The sequence below is a fragment of the Elaeis guineensis genome, chromosome 3 (assembly GCF_000442705.2).
Source record: "Elaeis guineensis isolate ETL-2024a chromosome 3, EG11, whole genome shotgun sequence".
Classification (NCBI taxonomy): Eukaryota; Viridiplantae; Streptophyta; class Magnoliopsida; order Arecales; family Arecaceae; genus Elaeis; species Elaeis guineensis.
In genome coordinates this window covers 25,735,400-25,755,536 of record NC_025995.2, presented here as the reverse complement: position 1 = coordinate 25,755,536, position 20,137 = coordinate 25,735,400, and positions in this window count along the sequence as shown.

The following is a 20,137-nucleotide window of genomic DNA, read 5'->3' as shown; positions in this document are numbered from 1 at the left end:
TTTGGGCTTGATTGGATCAAGTCCAATTGATTTATTGGATAAGCCAAGTGCAAGGAAAAACTAGTCTTAGTTCAATTAGGACTTGGATCAACCTAATTTCTAATTTGATTAAAAATTAAAATAGATTTAAATCTAATTTAATCTAATTAAATTAATTTTTTAACTGGATTAAGATTTATTTTAATTGGGTTGATCTAATTTTGATTTGATTTGGTTTGAGAAACCAAATTAAAATAAGTCATAAGATAGAATCCTAGTAAGACTAGGATTCTACCTTGCGCCATATAAGCCCCCCACACCCTCTCTCTTATTCCATGCCAATTCCCTCTTATTTTATGCGACAAAAATCCTCTCCCAGGTCTTCACCATGCCCAAAAAGTTTCCTCTCTTCTTTCTTACATGGAAGATGTTGTGGATCAAATCAAAGTAGGAATAAGTTTGGATTTCAAATTCTATGAGATAAAATTTTAGAAATCCAAAACTCTTTCCTTTTTGCACCGATTTTATCCAATTTTTTTTTGAAATTTTTGTGGCTTTTATGAAACTTGATAGGCACCCTTTGCTGTTGGTCCATGCACAAAAAGAAGGTGGGGGTGCCCAAGAGTTGGGCGCCCCTTATCTTGCCATGTTTGGATAAACCTTGACTAAGTATTTGACCTAGACAGAGACTCTATCATATCTCCCTATATAAAATAAATTTCTACATAAAATTTTTATAAAAAATAAAAAAAAGAGAGCATTTGGGGGCATCCAAAAATCAAAGAGAAAGAAGGTTGGGGCATAGAGATATAATAGACACAAGATAGGGTGTCTAGAGAGAGCAAAGAGAAGAAGAAGAGGGTCTTTTTCTAGGGTTGTTGTGTTCATCTCTTCCCTTCCTCCATCCTGAATTTTCTGAGAGCATCTTAGATCTAAAACTCCTCTTCCTACTTTTCATCTTTGGAAGAGTCTAAATCAAGAAGAAGGAGGCACCTGATCAACCATCGAAGAAGGATCAGCACAGTACTAGCATACTGTGCTGATTTTCTAGAGTAGGACTTCTGATCGAGATTCGTGGGCTCGTGTAGATGACTCCTAGAGGCAGGATGCATGTGCGACTTACAACATCATCCTCAAGCCCAGATCAGTATGGTTAGAATATCTAACTTGCAAGGTAATAGATCTGATCTATTGTTTATTACATACATTAGATGTAGTATAGAAACATGTTGATATGATCAACATGTAGTTCATTCTCTATATATTTTAATTTTTAATTTAATATCATGTAATAATCATGTAATAAGATCTTAAATCTAAAAATTTTCTAATTTTATAAAATAAATTTTAATTTATTTTAGTCTTTTGCTGTATGATCTTGAAAAAGTTTCAAGATCTAATCCTGAAATCCTAGATCTGGTTCCTTCAATTGGTATCAGAGCCAGGTTGTTTATTACATGATTATTTATATATAGTTAGATTATTTTTTAGATTAGATCTAATTTATAATCTAATTATTAAATCTAAAATTAAAATTTTTAGATCAATCATTAACTGCAAGGTTGTCCTACTGTAAGGTTTATCCCTTATAGTATAAAGATTATCTTAGTTCGTGTAGATCTATCTTTAATCATAAATTTGTTAGATGTGATCTAGATTAAATTTATGATTTATTAAATTTAAAATATATTTAAATATAAAATAAAATTTCTTTGTTAATATAACCTACGTAAAGAACCATCATATTTTTATCTGAAAAATTTGCGTAGTTTAAAGTTGAAATTGTTTCAATTACATGAACCTGTTTAGATTAGATCTAAAGTAGTTTCATGTTTATTTTATTTGCATCTTGATTGTGAATCAAACATGCAACTTGGTTGGTGAAACTATTTTATAAAAATATTTTACAAACATGAAAATTATTTTCAAAAAGCCAAACCCCAACCCTCAACCCAAAACTTAATTGAGAATTAAGAAGTTGTTTTGATTAGGTTCTAGAATTGTGAATTGAAGAACCTAAGACACAAATCATAACACATTGGGTTAATGGGTTAGTGGGAATTAGGTCCATTAATTGGGTTAGACCTAAGGTTAGATTAAAGATAGACTTAATTAAAGAATTGACTAAATCTAATCAATTATTGTCTTAGATTAGGTCAAGGATTCTCTAGATCAATTACAATAGTTGTAGTTGGTCAAGTCCATATCTTTAATGAGAACCAAATAGACTTGATTCTTGGCTAAGCGGTCTAGCATGAACTGTTAGGTTGATCCAATCGAAACTAATTAAACCAGTTGGTGTCTAAGATAAACTAGACCGGTGATTTTTAATTGAGAGCCTGCTTACCTGGCCATTTCTGATAGTATCTAAGGCAAGCTTTGGCAGACCCTCCCATCGATCGAACTTACCTGGTCTCTTGGTGAAATTATATTTTGATTGGATCACTTGACTATTCGAGCTGACCCATGTCAGCTAGGTAAATCAGTGTGACTGATTTAGGTGCACCTAGACCAGCCCTTTTAATGGTCTCCCTTAAGCTGACTTGGTGAAGCCAGTGGGAGGATCATGATAAGCTGGTTCATCTGACCTCATCCTCTAAATCAATTAAATGTTCTAAAATTATTAGGTCCTTAAAATGAAATAATTATGGTGATAACTAGATCATAGCCTCCCATTAAGTGAATGTAATAAGTCCATCAGTTGGATAATCATTGGAGGCCCAAAGGTCTGGTGCTTATCGGTTGATGGAATTATCATTCATAATATGATTTCTTGACTACATCTTTCTAAATGGTGGTTAGATTAGCCAACCAAAGTTGGGCCTAATCATTCATTGGCTAGATGGGCCAAGTATGGTCATGTTAATGGTTGGACCTAATCAGACCTTTTCAGCAGAGGCCAAAGTCTACTGATTAGAGACTGAGACAAAATCAAAATTACTAAAAATTATTTAGAGAAATAATTGGTTATAAACCTACCCTTAGATGTACATGGGTTAGCCAACCAAAGTTGGGCTTGTATGCAGTCTAAGTGGATTCTAGTACCCACTAAGGAATTAGGATAATTTCTCGAATTGGAGGTAGAGGCTACCAATTCGAATAATATAGTGGGAGAAACCTTTTGATTAAAGTTTAAATCTTTAGATTTAATGAATCAATTACTAATTAGGTTATATTTTTTTTTGTATAGATATGGCCACTTTTCTATCGCTCCGATCATTGTTGGACAATGATAAGTTGGTGGGATCCAACTTCGATAGCTAGTAACGAAAGTTGAAGATGGTTCTGGAGCATGAACGGATCCTATATGTGATAACGGATCCTGCACCTGAGGAGCTAGCTGTCAATGCAGGAGGAATAGTCAGAGATACTTACCAGAAGTGGCTCAGTGATCGGACCACGGTGCGCTGCATCATGCTGGCTGCCATGAGCGATGAGTTCAGTCACAAATTGGAGACGGCTCAGTCAAAGGACATGCTTCAAGTGTTGGAGGATGCCTTTGGCACACTCGATGATGTGGAGAGGCACAAGACTAGTTGTGCCATCATCAACGCCAAAATGCAGGATGGTGCCTTTGTCACTGTTCATGTATTGTACATGATCGAGCTGATGGAGCATTTGAGCAAGCTCGACTTTTTCTTGCATGAGTAGCTTGAGAAAGATGCAATATTGAACTCACTGCTCAAGTCTTATCTCCCATTCCTCACTTATTATAGAATGACAAAGCCTGAAGTAAACTACCATGGGTTATTGGGGTTGCTTCAGAACTTTGAGAAGGATCACCAACTCCATAAGGAGTTGGTGAACTTAGTGGGAGGTTCGTCTTCTGGTTCTCAATCCTTTAAGAAAGGAAAGAAGAATAAGAAGAAGAAAGTGAAGAAAGTTCAAGTTCAGGCTGGGATATCAGTACGGGGCCAGACCAAAAAGATCAAGTCCGATAAGAGTCAAGCTGAATGCTTTTTTTGCAAGAAGCGGAGGCATTGGAAGAGGAACTGTCCTCAGTACATTGCCTCCCTAGATCCGAACAGGCAGAGAAAGCAGCAAGCTGTTGCTGGACAAGGTATTTATATGATAACTCCTTGCAATTTTTCTATTTGTGATATAACTGACTGGGTATTGGATACCGATAGCTCTTACCATATTTGCAATTCATTGTAGGGGTTGTAGGTTAGTAAGAGATTCGAGCAAGGCGAGAGATTCCTGAACGTTGGAGATGGAAGACCAGTTCCAGTTCTAGCATTAGGAATCTTGAAATTTATATTTGAGTCTCATACCGTTGTTCTTAATGATTGTCATTTCTGTTCCAGTTTCTTTGTAAACGTTATTTCTATAGGCCTTCTGGCCAAAAATGACTATGAAATTTCAATAAAGAAATAAGTTTGTAATATCATTATGAATGATGTTATTATTTTTTGTGGACATTTGAACAATAGTGTGTATATGTTATCACAACCTGTTGACATAGTCTATTCTACTGGCAAGCACCCTAGATTAGATAGTGTGTCAGATATGTACTTATGGCACTGTAGGTTAGGTCATATAAATAAGAACAGAATAAACAGGTTGACTCAAGAGGAAATCCTCGAAGTCAGTGATTGTGAATCACTTCCAACCTGTGAGTCATGTCTTCTTAGTAAAATGACCAAGTCATCTTTTATTGAAAAAGATGAGAGAGCTACTGAGCTCTTGGGCCTAGCACATACTGATGTATGCAGGCCCATGAGCATAAGTGCTAGAGGTGGATATTTCTACTTCATCACTTTCATGAATGATCTATCTAGATATGGATATGTCTATCTGATGAAACATAAGTTGGATTCATTTGAAATGTTCAAACGATTCTGAAGTGAAGTAGAAAAATAAACTAGAAAGAGTATTAAAACTCTTCGATCTGATCGAGGAGGAGAATACCTTTCTGGTGAGTTTCTCACATACCTAGGAGAGAATGGGATTCTCTCCCAATGGACTCCTCCAGGAACACCACAGCATAATGGTATGTCTGAAAGAAGAAATCGGACTCTGTTAGACGTGGTCCGATCCATGATGGATTTTGCCAGCTTGTCGATATCCTTCTGGGGATATGCACTCGAATCGGCCTGTTATCTATTGAATAGGATTTCAAGTAAGTCTATAATTAAGACTCGATATGAAATATGGACAGGGCGTAAGCCAGTACTTTCACACCTTAGGGTCTGGGGGTGCCCGACCTATGTCAAATGGTTAGTTACAGATAAACTCGGACCTAGGTCTTACAAATGCACATTCATAGGGTACCCGAAAGAGATCAAAGGATATTTTTTCTACCATGCTGATGAACAAAAAGTGTTCATCAGTCTTAAGGCAACCTTTTTAGAAAAAGAGTTTCTCGGTGAAGGAACCGTTACTTCTAAGGTTGAACTTGATGAAGTTCAACAGATAGAAGGACCAACATCAATAGCTAAACCTGAGTCGAATTTGATTAGATCAGATCTAGAGCCCAATGTACCTGCACTATTAAGGCAATCCGGTAGAGTACCACATCAGCCAGATAGATACTATAATTTTTTGATCTGAGATGGTGATCCCATCGAACTTGATGAGAATGATGAGGATCCGATCACCTATATGGATGCAATGCAGAGACCTGATTTTAAAAAATGGCTTGAAGCTATGAAATCCAAAATGGAGTCCATGAAGGTCAATGATGTATGGACATTGGTTGACCCACCTGAAGGGGTTAAACCTATTGGGTGTAAATGGATCTTCAAAAGGAAGAGGGGCGCAGACGAAAAGGTAGAGACCTATAAAGTCCGTCTGGTTACCAAGGGGTATCATCAATGTTATGGTATTAACTATGATGAGATGTTTTCTCCTGTGGTAATGCTCAAATCTATTTGGATAATGCTTACAATAGCTGTCCATCTAGATTATGAGATCTGATAGATGGATGTAAAGACAGCTTTTCTGAATGGAGAGTTGACCGAAGAGGTGTATATAATACAACTTGAGGGGTTTACATCCACAGATGAGTCCAAGGTGTGCAAGCTTCAGAGATCCATTTATGGATTGAAGCAAGCTTCTCGAAGTTGGAACATGCATTTTGATAAGGTGATCAAAATGTATGGCTTCGTTAAGAACGAAGAAGAGTCCTGCATCTATAAATGGGCAAATGGTCCAGTTGTGGTATTTTTTATCTTGTACGTGGATGACATTCTCTTAATCGGGAATGACATCCCCGCACTATAAGGAATAAAACTTTGGTTGTCATCACAGTTCTCCATGAAGGACTTGGGTGAAGCATCCTACATCCTAGGGATGAAGATCTATAGAGATAGATCTAAAAAGATGCTTGGGTTATCCCAGTCCACGTACATAGACACTGTGTTGAAGAGGTTCAGAATGGAGAATTCCAAGAAGGGCCATCTACTGATAGGTCATGAAATTTCTCTCTCTAAGAAGGATTGTCTGACAACTCCTGAAGAGAGAGAGCATATGAGTAAAGTTCCATATGCTTCAGCCGTGGGATCTATCATGTACACCATTGTAGGAACCAGATCTAGGGTTTCAGGGTTAGATCTTGAAACTTTTTCAAGATCATACAGCGAAAGACTAAAATAAATCAAAATTTATTTTTTAAAATCAGAGAATCCCTAGATATAAGATTCTATTACATGATTATTACATAGCATTAAATCAAAAATTAAAATATATAAATATAGCATAAACTACATGTTGATCATATCAACATGTTTCTATACTACATCTAATGTATGTATTAAACAATAGATCAGATCTATTACCTTGCAAGTTAGACATTCTAACCACGCTAATCTGGGCTTAAGGATGATGTTGCAAGCCGCACATGCGTCCGGCCTCTAGAAGTCGTCCACACGAGCCCACGAATCTCGATCAGAAGTCCTGCTTCAAGAAATCAGCACAGTATGCTAGTACTGCGCTGATCCTTCTTTAATGGTTGATCAGGTGCCTCCTTCTTCTTGATTTGGACTCTTTCAAAGATGGAAAGTAAAAGGAGGAGTTTTAGATCTGAGACACTCTTAGGAAACTCAAGATGGAGGGAGGAAAGATATGAAAATAAAAAATCCTAGAAGAAGACCCTCTTCTTCTTCACATTTTTTTCTCTAGACACCCAAACTTGCATCTTTTATATCTCCATGACCCAAAGGTCTTTCTCTAAAATTTTTGGATGGCCCAAAGTACTCTCAAATCTCTATCTTCACCGAAAATTTCATGAAAAAACTCATTTTATACAGAGAGATAAGATAGAGTCCTTGTCTAGGTCAAATACCTAGTCAAGGCTTATCCAAACATGGCAAGTTAAGGGGCGCCCAACTCTTGAGCACCTCCTCCATATTTTCATACATAGATCACTAGAAAAAGGTGCACAATGTGTACCCTAAAATCTATGAAAATTCTAAAAAAAATTTGGATAAATTCGGGGCAAAATTGAAAGAGTTTTGAATTTCTAAAACTCTATCTCATAGAATTCGAAATCCAAACTTATTCCTTTTTGATTTGATCCAAACCACCTTCCATGTAAGAAAGAAGAGAGGAAACCTTTTGTGAACGTGGGAGAGACCTGGGAGAGGGCTTTTGTCGCACAAAATAAGTGGAGATTGGTGTTGAATAAGAGAGAGGGCGTGGGGAAGGCTTATGTGGCGCAAGGTGGAATCCTAGTCTTACTAGGATTCTATCTTATGACTTGTTTTAATTTGGTTTCCCAAACCAAATCAAATCAAAATTAGATCAACATAATTAAAATAGGTCTTAACCTAATTAAGAACCTAATTTAATCAGATTAAATTAGATTTAAATCTGATTTAATTTTTTAATCAAATTAGAAATTAGATTGATCCAAGTCCTAGTTGAACTAGGACTAGTTTTTTCTTGCACTTGGCTTATCCATTAAACCAATTGGACTTGATCCAATCAAGCCCAAACTAAATATAATTAAATTATATTTAATTAGACTTAATCTCAGCCCATTGGCTTAATCAAATTAAGCCAATTAGCAATCGAATTGCTAATCGATCCTCCTGCAACACTTGCACTGGGTTAAATGTCAATCGTATTGATCATTTAACCCTAGAACGATTCTTAATCGTTGATCAACCATCCGATCGGATCATGAACTCTAATGTGTATGACCTCATAGGTCCGAACCTAAGCCAGTAGCACAGGAATAAATTTTTGTACCAATCGAAGTGACCATCTAGCAATGGTACCCGACGATCGGATAGGTCGAATGTGTAGAACAACATCCTTAGAACCCATGCGGATATAGTTTTCATATAATACATCTCCTTGATCAAAATGATCATAGGACACCCCAGAGTTCAACTGTCAACTCTGATCAGGTTGTCCACATTGTATTTCAAAATATCAAATCTATTTGATGGATTACCCTGGCCAAGGTTTTGCTAAATTGAAATACAACGACTCATTCTTCTCCAACTCTTGGAGTGGTCAATCCCATCTCGATCACACTCTGACTTCGCAAGTACTTGACTGTGCCCAGAAGCCTTCCGTCCCTGAATTAGAAATTCAGTTAGTCCAGTACCAAAGCACAGTGAGTTGCTTGTAAGTCACTGAGGCGATCTCAGGTCTAAGGGACACTTATACCTATATCCCATCAAAGATATTCTGGACAGTAGAATGCTCTGGAGTTGGTCATGTTCAATGATGATGTACCCTTACATCTCACCTGTATGCCATACCAGTGTCTCCACACTCCTTGGTTAAGAGGACAACCAACCCATATGGCCTACAGCGACCTATGCTCGATAGAAGCTGTCGTCCTTATTAACAGCTTATCATTTAGTCGTGAACAGTTTTAAGGACTAATCGATAAATCCTCTCTTTATCGAACTTAAATAGTCCTAAGGACTTCATCATAACAATGGAGTTCATTAGAAGATGAAAGCTTATGATGAAGATGCCAAATATATTTTATTTATTAACAAATCAATTACAATACTTGGTTGCTCAACCGTCAACAGCTTGACGATTGGCTTTTTGGGACACATTTCCCAACAACTCCCACTTGTCCTAAAGTCACTCGGCACAGTATCTAATACCCATCTTCGACTTGTGGTTGTCGAACTCCTTTATCGTCAGGGCTTTAGTGAAGGGGTCAGCCAGGTTCTCTTTTCCATCGATCTTCTGAAGGTCGATGTCATCTCGATCCACGATCTCTCGGACCAGGTGGAAGCGGCGCAAGATGTGCTTCGTCTGCTGATGTGCTTTGGGTTCCTTCACCTGAGCTATGGCACCAGTGCTGTCGCAGTAGAGCAGTACCGGACCATCCAGGGAGGGTGCTACTCCGAGCTCGTTGATGAATTTTCTCAGCCACACAGCTTCCTTCGTGGCATCCGATACTGTGATGTACTCTGCTTCACAAACAGAGTCTGTCACAGTATGCTGCTTGAAACTCTTCCAGCAGATGGCTCCACCATTCAGAGTAAAGTTATAACCCGACACGCTCCTACTATCATCATGGTCAGATTGGAAGCTAGAGTCTGTGAACCCCACAAGTTTCAGATCTGACTCACCATAAACCAACCATTGGTCCTTAGTATTTCTCAAATACTTAAGGATGGCTTTAACCACTTTCCAGTGATTTTCTCCAGGATCAGATTGGTATCTACTCACTACTCCTAGTGAGTATGCTACATCTGGTTTTGTACATGTCATGGCGTACATGATAGATCCCACGGCTGAAGCATATGGGACTCTACTCATATGCTCTCTCTCTTCAGGAGTTGTCGGACAATCCTTCTTAGAGGGAGAAATTTTTTGGCCTATCTGTAAATAGCCTTTCTTGGAATTCTCCATGCTGAACCTCTTCAGCATAGTGTCTATGTACATGGACTGGGATAATCCAAGCATCCTTTTAGATCTATCCCTATAGATCTTCATCCCTAGGATGTAGGATGCTTCACCCAAGTCCTTCATAGAGAACTGTGATGACAACCAAACTTTTATTCCCTGTAGTGCGGGGATGTCATTCCCGATTAAGAGAATGTCATCCACGTACAAGATAAGGAATACCACAACTGGACCATTTGCCCATTTATTAGATGCAGGGCTCTTCTCCATTCTTAATGAAGCCATACGTTTTGATCACCTTATCAAAATGCATGTTCCAACTCCGAGAAGCTTGCTTCAATCCATAAATGGATCTCTGAAGCTTGCACACCTTGGACTCATCTGTGGATGTAAACCCCTCAGGTTGTATCATATACACCTCTTCGGTCAGCTCTCCATTCAGGAAAGCTGTCTTTACATCCATCTGCCAGATCTCATAATCCAGATGGGTAGCTATTGCAAGTATTATCCGAATGGATTTGAGCATTGCCACAGGAGAAAATGTCTCGTCATAGTCAATACCATAACGTTGACGATACCCCTTGGCAATTAGACAGACTTTATAGGTCTCCATCTTTCCATCTGCGCCCCTCTTCCTTTTGAAGATCCATTTACACCCAATGGGTTTAACCTCTTCAGGTGGGTCAACCAATGTCTATACATCGTTGACCTTCATGGACTCCATTTCAGATTTCATGGCTTCAAGCCATTTCTCAGAATCAGGTCTCTGCATTGCATCCATATAGGTTATCGGATCCTCATTATTCTCATCAAGTTCGATGGGATCACCATCTCGGACTAAGAAATCGTAGTATCTATCCGGCTGACGTGGTACTCTACCGGATCGCCTTAATAGTGCAGGTACATTGGGCTTCGGATCTGATCTAATCATATCCGACTCAGGTTCAACTATTGGTGTCGGTCCTTCTACCTGTTGAACTTCATCAAGTTTAACCTTAGAGGCAACGGTTCCTTCACCAAGGAACTCCTTTTCTAAAAGGATTGCCTTAAGGCTGACAAACACCTTTTGTTCATCAGCATGGTAGAAAAAATATCCTTTTGTCTCTTTGGGGTACCCTATGAATGAGCATTTGTCAGACCTAGGTCCAAGTTTGTCTGTGACTAATCGTTTGACATAGGCCGGGCACCCCCAGACCCTAAGGTGTAAAAGTGCTGGCTTACGTCCCGTCCATATCTCATATGGAGTCTTAATTACAGACTTACTTGGAACTCTATTTAACAGATAACAGGCCGATTCGAGTGCATATCCCCAGAAGGATATCGGCAAGCTAGCAAAACCCATCATGGATCAGACCATGTCTAACAGAGTCTGATTCCTCCTTTCAAACACACCATTATGCTGTGGTGTTCCTGGAGGAGTCCATTGGGAGAGAATCCCATTCTCTCCTAGATATGTGAGAAATTCACTAGAAAGGTATTCTCCTCCTCGATCAGATCGAAGAGTTTTAATACTCTTTCCAGTTTATTTTTTTACTTCACATCAAAATCGTTTGAACATTTCAAATGAATCCGACTTATGTTTCATCAGATAGACATATCCATATCGGGATAGGTCATCCGTGAAAGTTATGAAGTAGAAATATCCACCTCTGGCACTGGTGCTCATGGGCCCGCATACATCAGTATGTACTAGGCCCAAGAGCTCAGTAGCTCTCTCACCTTTTTCAGTAAAAGGTGACATGATCATTTTATCAAGAAGACAGGACTCACAGATTGGAAGTGATTCACAATCACTGACTTCGAGGATTCCCTCTTGAGTCAACCTGTTTATTCTGTTCTTGTTTATATGACCTAGCCTCCAATGCCATAAGTAGATATCAGACACACTATCTAATCTAGGGTGCTTGCCAGTAGAATAGACTCTTATCAGGCTTGATCTTTTTGGTCTGGCTCTGCACTGATGTCCCAGCCTGAACTTGCACCTTCTTCACTTTTTTCTTCTTGTTCTTCTTCCCTTTCTCAAAGGGTCAAGAACCAGAAGACGAACCTCCCACTGAGTTCACTGACTCCTTGAGGAGTTGGTGATCCTTCTCAAAGTTTTGAAGCAACCCCAGTAACCCATGGTAGTTTACTTCAGGCTTTGTCATTCTATAATGAGTGAGGAATGGGAGATAAGACTTGGGCAGCGAGTTCAGTATTGCATCTTTCCCAAGCTGCTCATGCAAAGAAAAGCCGAGGTTGCTCAAGCGTTCCATCAGCTCGATCATGTACAATACATGATCAGTGACAGAGGCACCATCCTGTATTTTGGTGTTGAAGATGGCACAACTAGTCTTGTGCCTCTCCACGTCATCGGGTGTGCCAAAGGCATCCTCCAACACTTGAAGCATGTCCTTTGGCTGAGCCGTCTCGAATCTGCGACTGAACTCGTCGCTCATAGCAGCTAGCATGATACAGCGCACCATGGTCCGGTCACTGAGCCACTTCTGGTAAGTGTCTCTGACTGTTCCACGTGCATTGACAGCTGGCTCCTCAGGTGCAGGATCCATTATCACATATAGGATCCATTCATGCTCCAGGACTATCTTCAACTTTCAGTACCAGCTACCGAAGTTGGGTCCCACCAACTTATCATTGTCTAACAATGATCAGAGCGATAGGGAAGTGGCCATATTTACACAAAGGAGAACCATAACCTAATTAGTAATTGATTCATTAAACCTAAAGATTTGGACTTTAATCAAAAGGTTTCTCCCACTATTTTATTCGAATTGATAGCCTCTACCTCCAATTCGAGGAATTACCCTAATTCCTTAGCGGGTACTAGAATCCACTTAGACTGCACACAAGCCCAACTTTGGTTGGTCAACCCATGTACATCTAAGGGTAGGTTCATAACCAATTGTTTCTCTAAATAATTTCTAGTAATTTTAATTTTGCCTCAGAAACCTAATCAGTAGGCTTTGGCCTCCACTGTAAGGATCCGGTTAGGTCCAACCATTAACATGATCATACTTGGTGTATCTAACCAACGAATGATTAAGCCTAACTTTGGTTGGCTCACCTAACCACCATTAGAGAGATACTTCCAAGTCATCATATGATGAGTGATAATTCCATTAGTCAACAAGCACCAGGCCTTTGAGTCTGCAATGATTATTGAGTTAATGGACTCATTATCAAATACCTTAATGGGAGGCAATGACTCAGTTATCTCCATAACTTTATCATTTTAAGGACCTAATAATTTTAGAAGATTTAAATAATATAGAGGATGAGGTCAGATGAACCAGCTTATCATGATCCTCCCACTGGCTTCACCAAGTCAGCTTAAGGGAGACCATTAAAAGGGCTGGTCTAGGAGCACCTAAATCAGTCACACTGATTTACCTAGCTGACATGGGTCAGCTCGAATAGTCAAGTGATTCGATCAAAACATAATTTCACCAAGAGGCCAGGTAAGTTCGATCAGTGGGAGGGTCTGTCAAAGCTTTCCTTAGACACCATCAGAAATGGCCAGGTAAGCGGGCTCCCAATTAAAAACCACCGGTCTGGTTTACCTTAGACACCAACTGGTTTAATTAGTTTCGATTAGATCAACCTAACAGTTCGTGCTAGACCGCTTAGCCAAGAATCAAGTCCATTTGGTTCTCGTTAAAAATATGGACTGGACCAACTACAACTATTGTAATTGATCTAGAGAATCTTTGACCTAATCTAAGACAACAATTGATTAGATTTAGTCAATTCTCTAATTAAGTCCATCTTTAATCTAACCATAGGTCTAACCCAATTAATGGACCTAATTCCCACTAACCCATTAACCCAATGTGTTATTATTTGTGTCTTAGGTTCTTCAATTCACAATCCTAGAACCTAATCAATCAACTTCTTAATTCTTAATTAAGTTTTGGGTTGAGGGTTGGATTTGGCTTTTCAAAAAATAATTTTTATATTTGTAAAATAATTTTATAATATGATTCTACCAACCATATTGCATGTTTGATTCATAATCAAGATACAAGTGAAATAAACATGAAACTACTTTAGATCTAATCTAAACAGGTTCATGTAATTGAAACAGTTTCAACTTTAAAAATTTTTTTGCACAAAAATTATTAACAAAGAGATTTGATTTTAGATTTAAATATCTTTTAAATCTAATAAATCATAAATTTAACCTAGATCATATCTAACAAATTTATGATTAAAGATAGATCTACACAAACTAGGACAACCTTTGCACTGTAAGGGGTAAACCTTACAGCAGGACAACCTTACAGTTTATGATTGATCTAAAATTTTAATTTTAGATTTAATAATTAGATTATAAATTAGATCTAATCTAAGAAATAATCTAAGCATGTATTAATAATCATGTAATAAAGAACCTAGGCTCTGATACCAATTCTAGGAACCAGATCTAGGGTTTCAGGGTTAGATCTTGAAACTTTTTCAAGATCATATAGCGGAAGACTAAAATAAATTAAAATTTATTTTTTAAAACCAAAGAATTTTTAGATCTAAGATCCTATTACATGATTATTATATAGCATTAAATCAAAAATTAAAATATATAAATATAGCATAAACTACATGTTGATCATATCAACATGTTTCTATACTACATTTAATGTATGTATTAAACAATAGATCAGATCTATTACCTTGCAAGTTAGACATTCTAACCTTGCTGATCCAGGCTTAAGGATGATGTTGCAAGCCGCACACGTATCCGGCCTCTAGGAGTCATCCACACGAGCCCACGAATCTCGATCAGAAGTCCTGCTTCAGGAAATCAGCACAGTATGCTAGTACTGCGCTGATCCTTCTTTGATGGTTGATCAGGTGCCTCCTTCTTCTTGATTTGGACTCTTCCAAAGATGAAAAGTAAAAAGAGGAGTTTCAGATCTGAGACGCTCTTAGGAAACTTAAGATGGAGGGAGGAAAGATATGAAAATAAAAAACCCTAGAAGAAGACCCTCATCTTCTTCACGTTTTTCTCTCTAGACACCCTAACTGGCGTCTTTTATATCTCCACGACCCAAAGATCTTTCTCTCTAATTTTTAGATGTCCCAAAGGTCTCTCAAATCTCTATCTTCATCTAAAATTTCATGAAGAAACTCATTTTATATAGAAAGATATGATAGAGTCCTTGTCTAGGTCAAATACCTAGTCAAGGCTTATCCAAACATGGCAAGTTAAGGGGTGCCCAACTCTTGATCACCTCCTCCATATTTTAGTACATGGATTATCAGAAAAGGGTGAAAAATATGTACCCTAAAAGCCATAAAAATTTTAAAAAAATTTGGATAAATTCGGTGCAAAATTGAAAGAGTTTTGGATTTCTAAAACTCTATCTCATAGAATTCGAAATCCAAACTTATTCCTTTTTGATTTGATCCAAACCACCTTCCATGTAAGAAAGAAGAGAGAAAACCTTTTGTGAACGTGGGAGAGACCTGGGAGAGGGCTTTTGTCGCACAAAATAAGTGGAGATTGGCATTGAATAAGAGAGAGGGCGTGGGGAAGGCTTATGTGGCGCAAGGTGGAATCCTAGTCTTACTAGGATTCTATCTATGACTTGTTTTAATTTGGTTTTCCAAACCAAATCAAACCAAAATTAGATCAACTTAATTAAAATAGGTCTTAACCCAATTAAGAACCTAATTTAATCAGATTAAATTAGATTTAAATCTGATTTAATTTTCTAATCAAATTAGAAATTAGATTGACCCAAGTCCTAGTTAAACTAGGACTAGTTTTTCCTTGCACTTGGCTTATCCAATAAACCAATTGAACTTGATCCAATCAAGCCCAAACCAAATCTAATTAAATTATATTTAATTAGACTTAATCTCAGCCCATTGGATTAATCAAATTAAGCCAATTAGCAATCGAATTGCTAATCGATCCTCCTGCAACACTTGCACTGGGTTAAATGTCAATCGTATTGATCATTTAACCCTAGAACGATTCTTAATCGTTGATCAACCATCCGATCGGATCATGAACTCTAATGTGTGTGACCTCATAGGTCCGAACCTAAGCCGGTAGCAAGGAACAAATTTTCATACCAATCGAAGTGACCATCTAGCAATGGTACCCGACGACCGGATAGGTCGAATGTGTAGAACATCCTTAGAACCCATGCGGATATAGTTTTCATATAATTCATCCCCTTGACCAAAATGATTATAGGACACCCCAGAGTTCAACTGTCAACTCTGATCAGGTTGTCCACATTGTATTTCAAAATATCAAATCCATCTGATGGATTACCCTGGCCAAGGTTTTGCTAAATTGAAATTTAGCGACTCATTCTTCTCCAACTCTTGGAGTGGTCAATCCCATCTCGATCACACTCTGACTTCGCAAGTACTTGACTGTGCCCAGAAGCCTTTCGTCCTTGAATTAGAAATTCAGTTAGTCCAGTACCAAAGCACAGTGAGTTGCTTGCAAGTCACTGAGGCGATCTCAGGTCTAAGGGACACTTATACCTATATCCCATCAAAGATATTTTCGACAGTAGAATGCTCTGGAGTTGGTCACGTTCAATGATGATGTACCCTTACATCTCACCTGTATGCCATACCAGTGTCTTCACACTCCTTGGTTAAGAGGACAACCAACCCATATGACCTACAGCGACCTATGCTCAATAGAAGCTGTCATCCTTATTAACAGCTTATCATTTGGTCGTGAATAATTTTAAGGACTAATCGATAAATCCTCTCTTTATCGAACTTAAATAGTCCTAAGGACTTCATCATAACAACGGAGTTCATTAGAAGATGAAAGCTTATGATGAAGATGCCAAATATATTTTATTTATTAACAAATCAATTACAATACTTGGTTGCTCAACCGTCAACAGCTTGACGATTGGCTTTTTGGGACACATTTCCCAATAACCATGACATGTACAAGATCAGATGTGGCATACTCACTAGGAGTAGTGAGTAGATACTAATCTGATCCTAGAGAAAACCATTGAAAAGCAGTTTAAAGCCATCCTTAAGTATTTGAAAAATACTAAGGACCAATGGTTGGTTTATGGCGAGTCAGATCTGAAATTTATGGGATTCATAGACTCCAGCTTTTAATCTGACCATGATGATAGCAGAAGCATGTCGGGTTATATCTTTACTCTGAATGGTGGAGCCTTTAAAGCAGCATACTGTGGTAGACTCTGTTTGTGAGGTGGAGTACATCGCAGCATCGGATGTCGTGAAGAAAGCTGTGTGGCTGAGAAAATTTATCACCGAGCTCGGAGTAGCCCCCTCCCTCGATGGTTCGGTCCTGCTCTATTGCGACAGCACTGGTGCCATAGCTCAGATGAAGAAACCCAAAGCACACCAGCGGACAAAGCATATTTTATGCTGCTTCCACCTGGTCTGGGAGATTATGGATCGAGGTGATGTCGACCTTCAAAAGATTGACGGAAAGGAGAACCTGGCCGACCCCTTCACTAAAGCCCTGACAATAAAAGAGTTCGACAACCACAAGTCGAAGATGGGTATTAGATACTGTGCAGAGTGTTTTAGGACAAGTGGAAGTTGTTGAAAAATATATCCCAAAAGTCAATCGTCAAGCTGTTGATGGTTGAGCAACCTTATATTGTAATTGATTTGTTAATAAATAAAATATATTTTTGATATTTTCATCATAAGTTTTTATCTTCTAGTGAACTCCGTTGTTGTGATGAAGTCTTTAGGACTATTTAGGTTCGATAAAGAGAGGATTTATCGATTAGTCCTTAAAACTGTTCACGATCAAATGATAGGCTGTTAATAAGGATGATAGCTTCTATCGAGCATAGGTCGCTGTAGGCCATATGGGTTGGTTGTCCTCTTAACCAAGGAGTGTGGAGATACTGGTATGGCATACAGGTGAGATGTAAGGGTACATCGTCATTGAACGTGACCAACTCCAGAGCATTCTGCTGTCAAGAATATCTTTGATGGGATATAGGTATAAGTGTCTCTTAGACCTGAGATCGCCTCAGTGACTTGCAAGCAACTCACTGTGCTTTGGTACTGGACTAACTGAATTTTTAATTCAGAGATAGAAGGCTTCTGGGCACAATCAAGTACTTGTGAAGTTAGAGTGTGATCGAGATGGGATTGACCACTCCAAGAATTGGAGAAGAATGAGTCACTGTATTTCAATTTAGCAAAATCTTGGCCAGAGTAATCTATCAGATGGATTTGATATTTTGAAATACAATCTGGACAACCTGATCAGAGTTGACAGTTGAATTCTGGGGTGTCCTATGATCATTTTGGTCAAGGAGATGAATTATATGAAAACTATATCCGCATGGGTTCTAAGAATGTTGTTCTACACATTCGACCTATCCGGTCGTTGGGTACCATTGCTAGATGGTCACTTCGATTGGTATAAAAATTTATTCTTATGCTACCGGCTTAGGTTCGGACCTATGAGGTCACACACATTAGAGTTTATGATCCGATCAGATGGTTGATCAATGATTAAGAATCATTTTAGGGTTAAACGATCAATACGATTGACATTTAACCTAGTGCAAGTGTTGTAGGAGGATCGATTAGTAATTCGATTGCTAATTGACTTAATTTGATTAAGTCAATGGATTGAGATTAAGTCTAATTATATATAATTTAATTAGATTTAGTTTGGGCTTGATTGGATCAAGTCCAATTAGTTTATTGGATAAGCCAAGTGCAAGAAAAAATTAGTCTTAGTTCAATTAGGACTTGGGTCAACCTAATTTTTAATTTGATTAAAAATTAAAATAAATTTAAATCTAATTTAATCTGATTAAATTAGATTCTTAATTAGTTAAGATCTATTTTAATTGGGTTGATCTAATTTTGGTTTGATTTGGTTTGAGAAACCAAATTAAAATAAGTCATAAGATAGAATCCTAGTAAGACTAGGATTCTACCTTGCGCCACATAAGCCCCCCACGCCCTCTCTCTTATTCCATGTCAATTTTCTCTTATTTTGTGTGACAAAAATTCTCTCCCAGGTCTTCACCATGCCCAAAAGATTTTCTCTCTTCTTTCTTACATGGAAGATGGTTGTGGATCAAATCAAAATAGGAATAAGTTTGGATTTCAAATTCTATGAGATAGAGTTTTAGAAATCCAAAACTCTTTCCTTTTTACATCGATTTTACCCAAATTTTTCTTGAGATTTTTGTGGCTTTTATGGCACTTGATAGGCGCCCTTTGCTGTTGGTCCACACACAAAAAGGAGGGGGTGCCCAAGAGTTGGGCGCCCCTTATCTTGCAATGTTTGGATAAACCTTGGCTAGGTATTTGACCTAGATAGAGACTCTATCATATCTCTCTATATAAAATAAATTTCTTCATAAAATTTTTGTAAAAAATAAAAAAAAGAGAGGCCTTTGGGGCATCCAAAAATCAGAGGGAAAGAAGGTCGGAGCATGGAGATATAATAGACACAAGATAGGGTGTCTAGAGAGAGCAAAGAGAAGAAGAAGAGGGTCTTCTTCTAGGATTGTTGTGTTCATCTCTTCCCTTCCTCCATCCTGAGTTTTCTGAGAGTATCTCAGATTTGAAACTCCTCCTCATACTTTTCATCTTTAGAAGAGTCCAAATCAAGAAGAAGAAGGCATCTGATCAACCATCGAAGAAGGATCAGCACAGTACTAGCATAAGTGCTGATTTTCTGGAGCAGGACTTCTGATCGAGATTCGTGGGCTCATGTAGATGACTCCTATAGGCCAGACATGTGTGTGGCTCACAACATCATCCTCAAGACCGGATCAGCAAGGTTAGAACGTCTAACTTGCAAGGTAATAGATCTGATCTATTGTTTATTACATACATTAGATGTAGCATAGAAACATGTTGATATGATCAACATGTAGTTCATTCTCTATATATTTTAATTTTTGATTTAATACCATGCAATAATCATGTAATAAGATCTTAGATCTAGGAATTCTCTGATTTTATAAAATAAATTTTGATTTATTTTAGTCTTCTGCTGCATGATCTTGAAAAAGTTTCAAGATCTAACTCTGAAACCCTAGATCTGATTTTTTTAGTAGTTTTGGCATGATCTGATGGCTCTGGAGCAAGTCAGTTGGGATTGAACAGTTGGGATCTGATCCACCTCTGATCAGGACTATGGGCTCATGATCTATGTGATCGAATGGCTCTGGTTCGAGCTGGTCATGATCGGATGGTCCAGAAGGGTTCTAAGATTTGATTTAAGCTCGATATCTGAGTGAAATATTATTTTGATGATTCTAGAGCTTTTATAGCTCTGATTGATGAGTCATTTATTACGTGGGATAGCTGGTGATATTCTGGTAGT